Source organism: Salmo salar, unplaced genomic scaffold, assembly GCF_905237065.1.
Source record: "Salmo salar unplaced genomic scaffold, Ssal_v3.1, whole genome shotgun sequence".
NCBI lineage: Eukaryota > Metazoa > Chordata > Actinopteri > Salmoniformes > Salmonidae > Salmo > Salmo salar.
Window position 1 is genome coordinate 102725 of NW_025548095.1, and position 12276 is coordinate 115000.

Below are 12276 nucleotides of genomic sequence, written 5' to 3' on the forward strand. Positions count from 1 at the left end.
CAGTACTAAAACACTGTGCTCTACTCTGTCTAAAACATTTATAAAACCCCAGTACTAAAACACTGTGCTCTACTCTGTCTAAAACATTTATAAACCCCCAGTACTAAAACACTGTGCTCTACTCTTTCTAAAACATTTATAAACCCCGGTACTAAAACACTGTGCTCTACTCTGTCCAATACATTTATAAACCCCCGCTACTAAAACACTGTGCTCTACTCTGTCTAAAACATTTATAAAACCCTGCTACTAAAACACTGTGCTCTACTCTGTCTAAAACATTTATAAAACCTCGGTACTAAAACACTGTGCTCTACTCTGTCTAAAACATTTATAAACCCCCAGTACTAAAACACTGTGCTCTACTCTGTCTAAAACATTTATAAAACCCCGGTACTAAAACACTGTGCTCTACTCTGTCTAAAACATTTATAAACCCCGGTACTAAAACACTGTGCTCTACTCTGTCTAAAACATTTATAAACCCCCAGTACTAAAACACTGTGCTCTACTCTTTCTAAAACATTTATAAACCCCCGGTACTAAAACACTGTGCTCTACTCTGTCTAAAACATTTATAAACCCCGGTACTAAAACACTGTGCTCTACTCTGTCTAAAACATTTATAAACCCTGCTACTAAAACACTGTGCTCTACTCTGTCTAAAACATTTATAAAACCCCGGTACTAAAACACTGTGCTCTACTCTGTCTAAAACATTTATAAACCCCCAGTACTAAAACACTGTGCTCTACTCTGTCTAAAACATTTATAAAACCCCAGTACTAAAACACTGTGCTCTACTCTGTCTAAAACATTTATAAACCCCTGCTACTAAAACACTGTGCTCTACTCTGTCTAAAACATTTATAAAAACCCCAGTACTAAAACACTGTGCACTACTCTGTCTAAAACATTTATAAACCCCCAGTACTAAAACACTGTGCTCTACTCGGTCTAAAACATTTATAAATCCCTGCTACTGAAACACTGCTCAACTCTGTCTAAAACATTTATAAACCCCCAGTACTAAAACACTGTGCTCTACTCTGTCTAAAACATTTATAAAACCTCGGCCTAAGCCCACAGTCCCTTGATCGGCCACTTGAGAAAGGCGATAATGTGTTTCAGCCTGGGGCTGGGATGACGACATTCTGTTTTTTCCCGGGCTCTGAGAGCCTATGGAAGACGTGGGAAGTGTCACGTTAGAGCAGAGATGCTTTGTAAAAGATAGAGATGGCAAAGAAGTTCCAGAAATGGTCAGACAGGCCACTTCCTGTAAAGGAATCTCTCAGGTTTTGACCTGCCATTTGAGTTCTGTTATACTCACAGACACCATTCAAACAGTTGTAGAAACTTTGGAGTGTTTTCTATCCAAAGCCAATAATTATATGCATATTCTAGTTACTGGGCAGGAGTAGTAACCAGATTAAATCGGGTACGTTTTTTATCCAGCCGTGAAAATACTGCCCCCTAGCCATAACAGGTTAAATTAAAATAACTGGGTAATCCATTACCCACCGGGTCAACATAGTATAATACATAGTGGATAGAGATGGTGATTGTGTACCTAAAGTGGAGTCTAAAGTGGAGTTTTACTATCATTTTACCATAAGTAAATGCAATATTTTGGTTCTGATCCGTTTTAATCTCATCCTGAATGTTTTCAAAATATTTCTTGCTTACAGGTACATCGTGTAACTTCTCATAGTTAACAGTGATTCCGTCCCCATCCTTTCCATCTATATGAACTGTTCTCAGAACTGGTACATTACTGTCTCCTACACTTTGATAGGATATGATGTCAGTATACACCAACATGTTGTTGAACCCTGCATGTAGATCCACAGGGTATGTTGTTGAACCCTGCATGTATATCCACAGGGTATGTTGTTGAACCCTGCATGTATATCCACAGGGTATGTTGTTGAACCCTGCATGTATATCCACAGGGTATGTTGTTAAACCCTGCATGTATATCCACAGGGTATGTTGTTAAACCCTGCATGTATATCCACAGGGTATGTTGTTGAACCCTGCATGTATATCAAAAATGAATTATAAATAAATATATACATATAATATAATAATATATATATAATAAATTACCACTGGTCTGTATAGCTAGCTCATCATCCCCAACATGTAGGATAAATTACCACTGGTCTGTATAGCTAGCTAATCATCCCCAACATGTAGGATAAATTACCACTGGTCTGTATAGCTAGCTAATCATCCCCAACATGTAGGATACATTACCACTGGTCTGTATAGCTAGCTCATCACCCCCAACATGCAGGATACATTACCACTGGTCTGTATAGCTAGCTAATCATCCCCAACATGTAGGATAAATTACCACTGGTCTGTATAGCTAGCTTATCATCCCCAACATGCAGGATACATTACCACTGGTCTGTATAGCTAGCTCATCACCCCCAACATGTAGGATACATTACCACTGGTCTGTATAGCTAGCTCATCACCCCCAACATGCAGGATACATTACCACTGGTCTGTATAGCTAGCTCATCACCCCCAACATGCAGGATACATTACCACTGGTCTGTATAGCTCGCTCATCACCCCCAACATGCAGGATACATTACCACTGGTCTGTATAGCTAGCTCATCACCCCCAACATGTAGGATAAATTACCACTGGTCTGTATAGCTAGCTAATCACCCCCAACATGTAGGATAAATTACCACTGGTCTGTATAGCTAGCCCTGTGATTTGTACATAGTTACAGGCGATATTTGGGTTCTATTCAAATTTAGAAAACCATTTTTTGGAGCATCATATATTGATGATTTAAACTCTTTATACTCCCTTTCTCTATGTTTTAGCCTGTGTCCTACTTCTGATGTAAAGGTCGTCACGGGCGTGTCAGTACTTAACAAATCCATGTTTTATTTCTTTCTTCTTTAGAGTTTTCTGGGGTTTATCTCTCTTGAGGTTTCTTGTCGCTTGTAGTGTTGACAGGACAAGTCTAACACTTACTTATACTCAGGCAGACCTACCCCGGAAACGTATTTTTCATTCTGCAGATGGTCACAAGCTCACTACACAGCAGCTCCATAAGTTCACTACACACATTATTCAAACAGTTCAAATGCAGGCCTCCCCATTCACTACAAAAATTCCCAACTGTTCCCAAGATCACCACACATCAATTATCAGGCCATTACTTTTTATTGCAAACATTTGCTTTACTGCTGCACTATCGTGTTACATAAGCACACCCTAAATAGCATGAGGACATCTGGACAGGATGGCCTTGAAAGGGCATAAACATAAGACACATAAATAGATCATCAATCACTTTCTGACACATAGCGTCTATTATATTCTCTCTCTAGCTTTTAAATAATTTATTTTCAATCTTTCTTACCATTATCTGGGTACTTGCATTTCAATGCTAGTTAACCCATCATTTTTCTGTGGGATTGTACCATGTTTATTCTGGTGATAACTGGGATCGCTGGCTGTCTCATGGAGTGTGTGAGGGTGTCATGGTCGGGATGGCCTGAACTCAGAGCCTGATAGAATACCAAGGAAAACACCAGTAACTTACAGCAAATTTGACCCTCCATTTTCCCTGAAACAGAAGGTAATTAACCAGGACACTTTGTCCCCAGATATAACAGAAGATAATTGAACCAGGACACTTTGTCCCCAGATATAACAGAAGATAATTGAACCAGGACACTTTGTCCCCAGATATAACAGAAGATAATTGAACCAGGACACTTTGTCCCCAGATATAACAGAAGATAATTGAACCAGGACACTTTGTCCCCAGATATAACAGAAGATAATTGAACCAGGACACTTTGTCCCCAGATATAACAGAAGATAATTGAACCAGGACACTTTGTCCCCAGATATAACAGAAGATAATTGAACCAGGACACTTTGTCCCCAGATATAACAGAAGATAATTGAAGCAGGACACTTTGTCCCCAGATATAACAGAAGATAATTGAACCAGGACACTTTGTCCCCAGATATAACAGAAGATAATTTAACCAGGACACTTTGTCCCCAGATAAAACAGAAGATAATTGAACCAGGACACTTTGTCCCCAGATATAACAGAAGATAATTGAACCAGGACAATTTGTCCCCAGATATAACAGATACTAAGGCTGGTTTCAGTCTGAACTCATCTCTGACCAAATGTTTAGCAGCAGTTTGGAACTGTACAGCAGAATAGCTGTGTACATAATCCTAATAATATGGACAACATTTAAACACTTAAACATTATCTTATTTTAGGGTGTGGTCAGATAGACTAGTGGTTAGAGTGTTCTTTAAGCCATCAAGGTAAAAATCTGTCGGTGCCCTTAATTTAAGGAAGGCACTTACACCTAATTTGCTCCAGGGGCGCCATACTACTATGGTTGACCCTGTAAAACAACACATTTCACTGCATCTATCATACTACTATGGCTGACCCTGGAAAACAACACATTTCACTGCACCAATCCGCTGTCTGTGACAATAAAACATTTTAAAAGCTAGCTAACATAGAAAATGACAGCATTGATTATTTTTAAATTACAACAGTAAATTTAACAATGCTGTTTATAAATATTGTTGACATTCATCCAAGGACAGTTTGACTTGCATTACACTCTCACTGCAGAAAAATATTCTCATGAAATCACATTTCATTTCTAGTTAGAGAAAAGGATTCCTGTAAACACGGCCTGCTACAAGCAGGAAACAAGTTATGGACGAAACAGAAAAATGTGACATATCTGTTTGATAGTTACCCTGAATGATGAATGTGTGAACTATCTTGTCATCTTTTTGGCTAACCACAATGGAACATTCGGACATGAACTGGCAGAACAGGTTTCAGCAAAGTATGGAGTCATTGTTTTCAGGAAGGTGCAACCATGGAGATAGGAGAGACAGGAGGCAGACTAAGGTACAAGGGAAGCCAACTACTGCCCTACAAAGACAAACAGCATCTACACAAACAGCCACCTGAACTACTGCCCTACAAAGACAAACAGCATCTACACAAACAGCCACCTGAACTACTGTCCTACAAAGACAAACAGCATCTACACAAACAGCCACCTGAACTACTGTCCTACAAAGACAAACAGCATCTACACAAACAGCGAACTACTGTCCTACAAAGACAAACAACAGTCTACACAAACAGCCACCTGAACTACTGTCCTACAAACAGCATCTACACAAACAGCCACCTGAACTACTGCCCTACAAAGACAAACAGCATCTACACAAACAGCCACCTGAACTACTGCCCTACAAAGACAAACAGCATCTACACAAACAGCCACCTGAACTACTGTCCTACAAAGACAAACAGCATCTACACAAACAGCCACCTGAACTACTGTCCTACAAAGACAAACAGCATCTACACAAACAGCCACCTGAACTACTGTCCTAGAAAGACAAACAGCATCTACACACACAGCCACCTGAACTACTGCCCTACAAAGACAAACAGCATCTACACAAACAGCCACCTGAACTACTGCCCTACAAAGACAAACAGCATCTACACACACAGCCACCTGAACTACTGCCCTACAAAGACAAACAGCATCTACACAAACAGCCACCTGAACTACTGCCCTAGAAAAGACAAACAGCATCTACACAAACAGCCACCTGAACTACTGCCCTAGAAAAGACAAACAGCATCTACACAAACAGCCACCTGAACTACTGCCCTAGAAAAGACAAGGAGCAGTCTACACAAACAGCCACCTGAACTACTGCCCTACAAAGACAAACAGCATCTACACAAACAGCCACCTGAACTACTGTCCTACAAAGACAAACAGCATCTACACAAACAGCCACCTGAACTACTGCCCTACAAAGACAAACAGCATCTACACAAACAGCCACCTGAACTACTGTCCTACAAAGACAAACAGCATCTACACAAACAGCCACCTGAACTACTGTCCTACAAAGACAAACAGCATCTACACAAACAGTGAATCTGAGAAAAATGGCTTTAAAGTTGTTGTTTTTTAGTCCATGCATATCAACCATGACCACTGATCTGACCTATGACCCTTAAAATGCTGATACTGCACTCTGCCTTTGTAGGACCTTAAACAGCTGTCTGGGTAAGGAAAAAGCAAAGTGCAGCATCTAGAAATCTAAAGGTGTTGATCCAGCTTTCTGGTTGTTTTCTGTTTGATGGAAACAGTTTGAGAGTTCTAACTACATTCCAACTGTATTTAATGGTGTTATGTAGTTGTGTTGTCATGTTGTGAATGTTGTATTGTAGTAACCCTCAACTGTATTTAATGGTGTTATGTAGTTGTGTTGTCATGTTGTGAATGTTGTATTGTAGTAACCAACTGTATTTAATGGTGTTATGTAGTTGTGTTGTCATGTTGTGAATGTTGTATTGTAGTAACCAACTGTATTTAATGGTGTTATGTAGTTGTGTTGTCATGTTGTGAATGTTGTATTGTAGTAACCAACTGTATTTAATGGTGTTATGTAGTTGTGTTGTCATGTTGTGAATGTTGTATTGTAGTAACCAACTGTATTTAATGGTGTTATGTAGTTGTGTTGTCATGTTGTGAATGTTGTATTGTAGTAACCAACTGAATTTAATGGTGTTATGTAGTTGTGTTGTCATGTTGTGAATGCTGTATTGTAGTAACCAACTGTATTTAATGGTGTTATGTAGTTGTGTTGTCATGTTGTGAATGTTGTATTGTAATAACCAACTGTATTTAATGGTGTTATGTAGTTGTGTTGTCATGTTGTGAATGTTGTATTGTAGTAACCCTCAACTGTATTTAATGGTGTTATGTAGTTGTGTTGTCATGTTGTGAATGTTGTATTGTAGTAACCAACTGTATTTAATGGTGTTATGTAGTTGTGTTGTCATGTTGTGAATGTTGTATTGTAGTAATGCTCAACTGTATTTAATGGTGTTGTGTAGTTGTGTTGCCATGTTGTGAATGTTGTATTGTAGTAACCCTCAACTGTATTTAAAGGTGTTATGTAGTTGTGTTGTCATGTTGTGAATGTTGTATTGTAGTAATCCTCAACTGTATTTAATGGTGTTGTGTAGTTGTGTTGTCATGTTGTGAATGTTGTATTGTAGTAACCAACTGTATTTAATGGTGTTATGTAGTTGTGTTGTCATGTTGTGAATGTTGTATTGTAGTAACCAACTGTATTTAATGGTGTTATGTAGTTGTGTTGTCATGTTGTGAATGTTGTATTGTGGTAACCAACTGTATTTAATGGTGTTATGTAGTTGTGTTGTCATGTTGTGAATGTTGTATTGTGGTAACCAACTGTATTTAATGGTGTTATGTAGTTGTGTTGTCATGTTGTGAATGTTGAATTGTAGTAACCAACTGTATTTAATGGTGTTATGTAGTTGTGTTGTCATGTTGTGAATGTTGTATTGTAGTAACCAACTGTATTTAATGGTGTTATGTAGTTGTGTTGTCATGTTGTGAATGTTGTATTGTAGTAACCAACTGTATTTAATGGTGTTATGTAGTTGTGTTGTCATGTTGTGAATGTTGTATTGTAATAACCAACTGTATTTAATGGTGTTATGTAGTTGTGTTGTCATGTTGTGAATGTTGTATTGTAGTAACCAACTGTATTTAATGGTGTTATGTAGTTGTGTTGTGATGTTGTGAATGTTGTATTGTAGTAACCAACTGTATTTAATGGTGTTATGTAGTTGTGTTGTCATGTTGTGAATGTTGTATTGTAGTAACCCTCAACTGTATTTAAAGGTGTTATGTAGTTGTGTTGTCATGTTGTGAATGTTGTATTGTAGTAATCCTCAACTGTATTTAATGGTGTTGTGTAGTTGTGTTGTCATGTTGTGAATGTTGTATTGTAGTAACCAACTGTATTTAATGGTGTTATGTAGTTGTGTTGTCATGTTGTGAATGTTGTATTGTAGTAACCAACTGTATTTAATGGTGTTATGTAGTTGTGTTGTCATGTTGTGAATGTTGTATTGTGGTAACCAACTGTATTTAATGGTGTTATGTAGTTGTGTTGTCATGTTGTGAATGTTGTATTGTAGTAACCAACTGTATTTAATGGTGTTATGTAGTTGTGTTGTCATGTTGTGAATGTTGTATTGTAATAACCAACTGTATTTAATGGTGTTATGTAGTTGTGTTGTCATGTTGTGAATGTTGTATTGTAGTAACCAACTGTATTTAATGGTGTTATGTAGTTGTGTTGTGATGTTGTGAATGTTGTATTTTAGTAACCCTCAACTGTATTTAATAGTGTTATGTAGTTGTGTTGTCATGTTGTGAATGTTGTATTGTAGTAACCAACTGTATTTAATGGTGTTATGTAGTTGTGTTGTCATGTTGTGAATGTTGTATTGTAATAACCAACTGTATTTAATGGTGATATGTAGTTGTGTTGTCATGTTGTGAATGTTGTATTGTAGTAATCCTCAACTGTATTTAATGGTGTTGTGTAGTTGTGTTGTCACGTTGTGAATGTTGTATTGTAGTAACCAACTGTATTTAATGGTGTTATGTAGTTGTGTTGTCATGTTGTGAATGTTGTATTGTAGTAACCAACTGTATTTAATGGTGTTATGTAGTTGTGTTGTCATGTTGTGAATGTTGTATTGTAGTAACCCTCAACTGTATTTAATGGTGTTATGTAGTTGTGTTGTGATGTTGTGAATGTTGTATTGTAGTAATCCTCAACTGTATTTAATGGTGTTGTGTAGTTGTGTTGTCATGTTGTGAATGTTGTATTGTAGTAACCCTCAACTGTATTTAATGGTGTTATGTAGTTGTGTTGTGATGTTGTGAATGTTGTATTGTAGTAACCCTCAACTGTATTTAATGGTGTTATGTAGTTGTGTTGTGATGTTGTGAATGTTGTATTGTAGTAATCCTCAACTGTATTTAATGGTGTTGTGTAGTTGTGTTGTCATGTTGTGAATGTTGTATTGTAGTAACCAATTGTATTTAATGGTCTTATGTAGTTGTGTTGTCATGTTGTGAATGTTGTATTGTAGTAACCAACTGTATTTAATGGTGTTATGTAGTTGTGTTGTCATGTTGTGAATGTTGTATTGTAGTAGGCCTAACCCCCCACCAACAGAGACAGCAACAGACGACACAGAGAAAGTGATGGAGAGAGGCAGAGGATGGGAGTGTACAGTAGACTGGGATTCTAATTACTGCACTGCGCGCGTGTGTGTGTGTGTGTGTGTGTGTGTGTGTGTGTGTGTGTGTGTGTGTGTGTGTGTGTGTGTGTGTGTGTGTGTGTGTGTGTGTGTGTGTGTGTGTGTGTGAGAGAGAGAGAGGGTGTTTTGGTACTGTAGGATTCTTTAATCAATGTGGCTCATTGGACAGGTCAGAGTCTCAACACAATTGAAAACTTACCATCAATAAAACACCAAATGATGTAATTTCTTGTGGAAGAATGGTGTTACATCTCTCCAATAGAGTTCCAGACAGTTGTAGAATGTTTGTCAAGGCTCATTGTAAGAGCTGTAAAGAGAGAGGGACTCGGAGAGAGAACAGGTAGAACCTGATATGTAAATGAGCAGAGCAAACGAAAGTAACTTTCGACGACCGAATGATCATTCAGACTCTGTTTCTATTGAGAGATAAAAGGTAAGACGACGATTGTCATGTGTATTAATATAGTTGATGATATTGTAATGTGTATTAATATAGTTGATGATATTGTCATGTGTATTAATATAGTTGATGATATTGTCATGTGTATTAATATAGTTGATGGTATTGTTATGTGTATTAATATAGTTGATGATATTGTTGTGTGTATTCATATAGTTGATGATATTGTTATGTGTATTAATATAGTTTATGATATTGTTATGTGTATTAATATAGTTGATGATATTGTTGTGTGTATTCATATAGTTGATGATATTGTTGTGTGTATTAATATAGTTGATGATATTGTTATGTGTATTAATATAGTTGATGATATTGTTATGTGTATTCATATAGTTGATGATATTGTTGTGTGTATTAATATAGTTTATGATATTGTTATGTGTATTCATATAGTTGATGGTATTGTTGTGTGTATTAATATAGTTGATATTGTTATGTGTATTAATATAGTTGATGATATTGTTGTGTGTATTAATATAGTTGGTGATATTGTTGTGTGTATTCATATAGTTAATGATATTGTTATGTGTATTCATATAGTTGATGGTATTGTTGTGTGTATTAATATAGTTGGTGATATTGTTATGTGTATTAATATAGTTGATGATATTGTTATGTGTATTCATATAGTTAATTATATTTTTGGTGGACAGTGTTATAATAGTCCTACTCTCCTTAAAATGTTTTGGATATAATTTAGATGCGTGGGGTGAATTCGTTTCTGTGCCCATCTGTGTGCCCCAGGGTGATCGCTCCTACACTATCTACAATCTAAAAGCAAAACGTTTGGCAACAGAAACCGTTTAGGTCATATTGTACAGCGTTTAGAGTAAACGGTTTATGTTTTATTTAACATCTTAAAACTGTTGGCTGTGGAGTAAACTAATGAATACGACCCAGGTTGTTGCCTACGACTCGGCATGTTGATACCTGCCTCTTGCTGAAACCTGAACGTAGCCTGAGGGGTATACTATGATACAGGCTTGATATACTGGTTTTCTAAAGCTAGACAGCTTCAGTTAGCTTCACATTCCAGCTCAGGCCTCACCCATCAGAATATACACAACAGAACAGAAAATAATCACAATGAAGTTTCAAGGTGAGAATCCTGCCAGGGATTATTGTAAAGTGTGTAGATAAATTAAATGTAATGTTAGTATAGTGAATGACAGTAAAACACTCCTAACAGTCTACTACTACTGAGACAGGTTGGTGTAATGTTAGTATAGTGAATGACAGTAAAACACTCCTAACAGTCTACTACTACTGAGACAGAAAACTCAAGTCTGAAATTTCTATGTGGAAATTACAAACTTCAGAAGCCTTTTTAAACCTCAAATACACTACAAGTTATATATTTCCTGCATTGCTGGAAAGTTCTTCTGCAGTGGGGGGTGATCAAATTAAGATCCTACATCTGTACACATAATTGTACATGGGGATATGTATGGGGGTCTATAACATCCAATCACAGAGGTTTATATCAGCTGACAGTTGCAATGTTATTGCTAATAACTCAAACTGCCCTTTTCAGATAAAGACATAAACTCTGTACAGATGTAGGATTTTAATTTGATCACCCTGTTGCAGAAAAACTAAACTTGTAGTGTATTTGAGTGTAATTAAACTTTAGAAAAGGTTTCTGAAGATGATAAATTCCACTTTCCCATTTTAAAACTGTTCATTAATTATAATCCACACAATAATTCAAATGTCCTGTTTCTGCAGGATTATTTTCCTGGTGTAGCAAACTGGCTCAAATTAAGATCCAACATCTGCAGAAATATACCCCTTTCTAATGTAGATGGCTCTATTGAGATTCACTTTTGACCATTTGACATCTTGTATTTACTGTTGTTTAGGCTGGTTGAATGAGTTGCCTGTGAAAGCTACTTCATCTGCAAGAAAACAGGCGGCTGCACCAGTGACTGTCAGAAGTTTTGTGATTTCCTCATATGAACGTGAAAGTAAGTGTGTTGTCTACGCAGTTACAAAAATGGCTGTTGAAACTGTGGCACATATTTCTCGGTAACATTGAATAAATGTGTTGGTATGTAGGAAAGACGGGCAGACTCTCGTACTGTTGGTCTAGACTACCTACAAACTATTATAAGGCTATGATCACTTATCATGCCGACAAACCTGATGTTCTCTGTGAACTGATCTGAACAGGTTTAGGCTGGTCATCTATGATATGTAGGTTATATACAGTACATTCTCTGTCCTGCTACTGGTAGGACTATAACATTATGTTGATCTGAACAGGTTTAGACTGGTCATCTATGATATGTAGGTTATATACAGTACATTCTCTGTCCTGCTACTGGTAGGACTATAACATTATGTTGATCTGAACAGGTTTAGACTGGTCATCTATGATATGTAGGTTATATACAGTACATTCTCTGTCCTGCTACTGGTAGGACTATAACATTATGTTGATCTGAACAGGTTTAGACTGGTCATCTATGATATGTAGGTTATATACAGTACATTCTCTGTCCTGCTACTGGTAGGACTATAACATTATGTTGATCTGAACAGGTTTAGACTGGTCATCTATGATATGTAGGCTATAGCCGAGGTATAGACCTT

At 37.1% G+C, this 12276-nt stretch overlaps 1 long non-coding RNA gene across 1 annotated transcript in view; it reads left to right on the forward strand.

Annotated features, from left to right (window-relative positions):
* Window positions 1-9590: 9590 nt before the first annotated feature.
* Window positions 9591-12276, forward strand: part of LOC123732645 (uncharacterized) — a 7352-nt gene continuing 4666 nt past the window's right edge. The window contains exons 1-2 of the long non-coding RNA XR_006763321.1: window positions 9591-9651; window positions 11544-11648. This is a non-coding gene — a long non-coding RNA (uncharacterized lncRNA). The remainder of the gene's footprint in view (window positions 9652-11543; window positions 11649-12276) is intronic.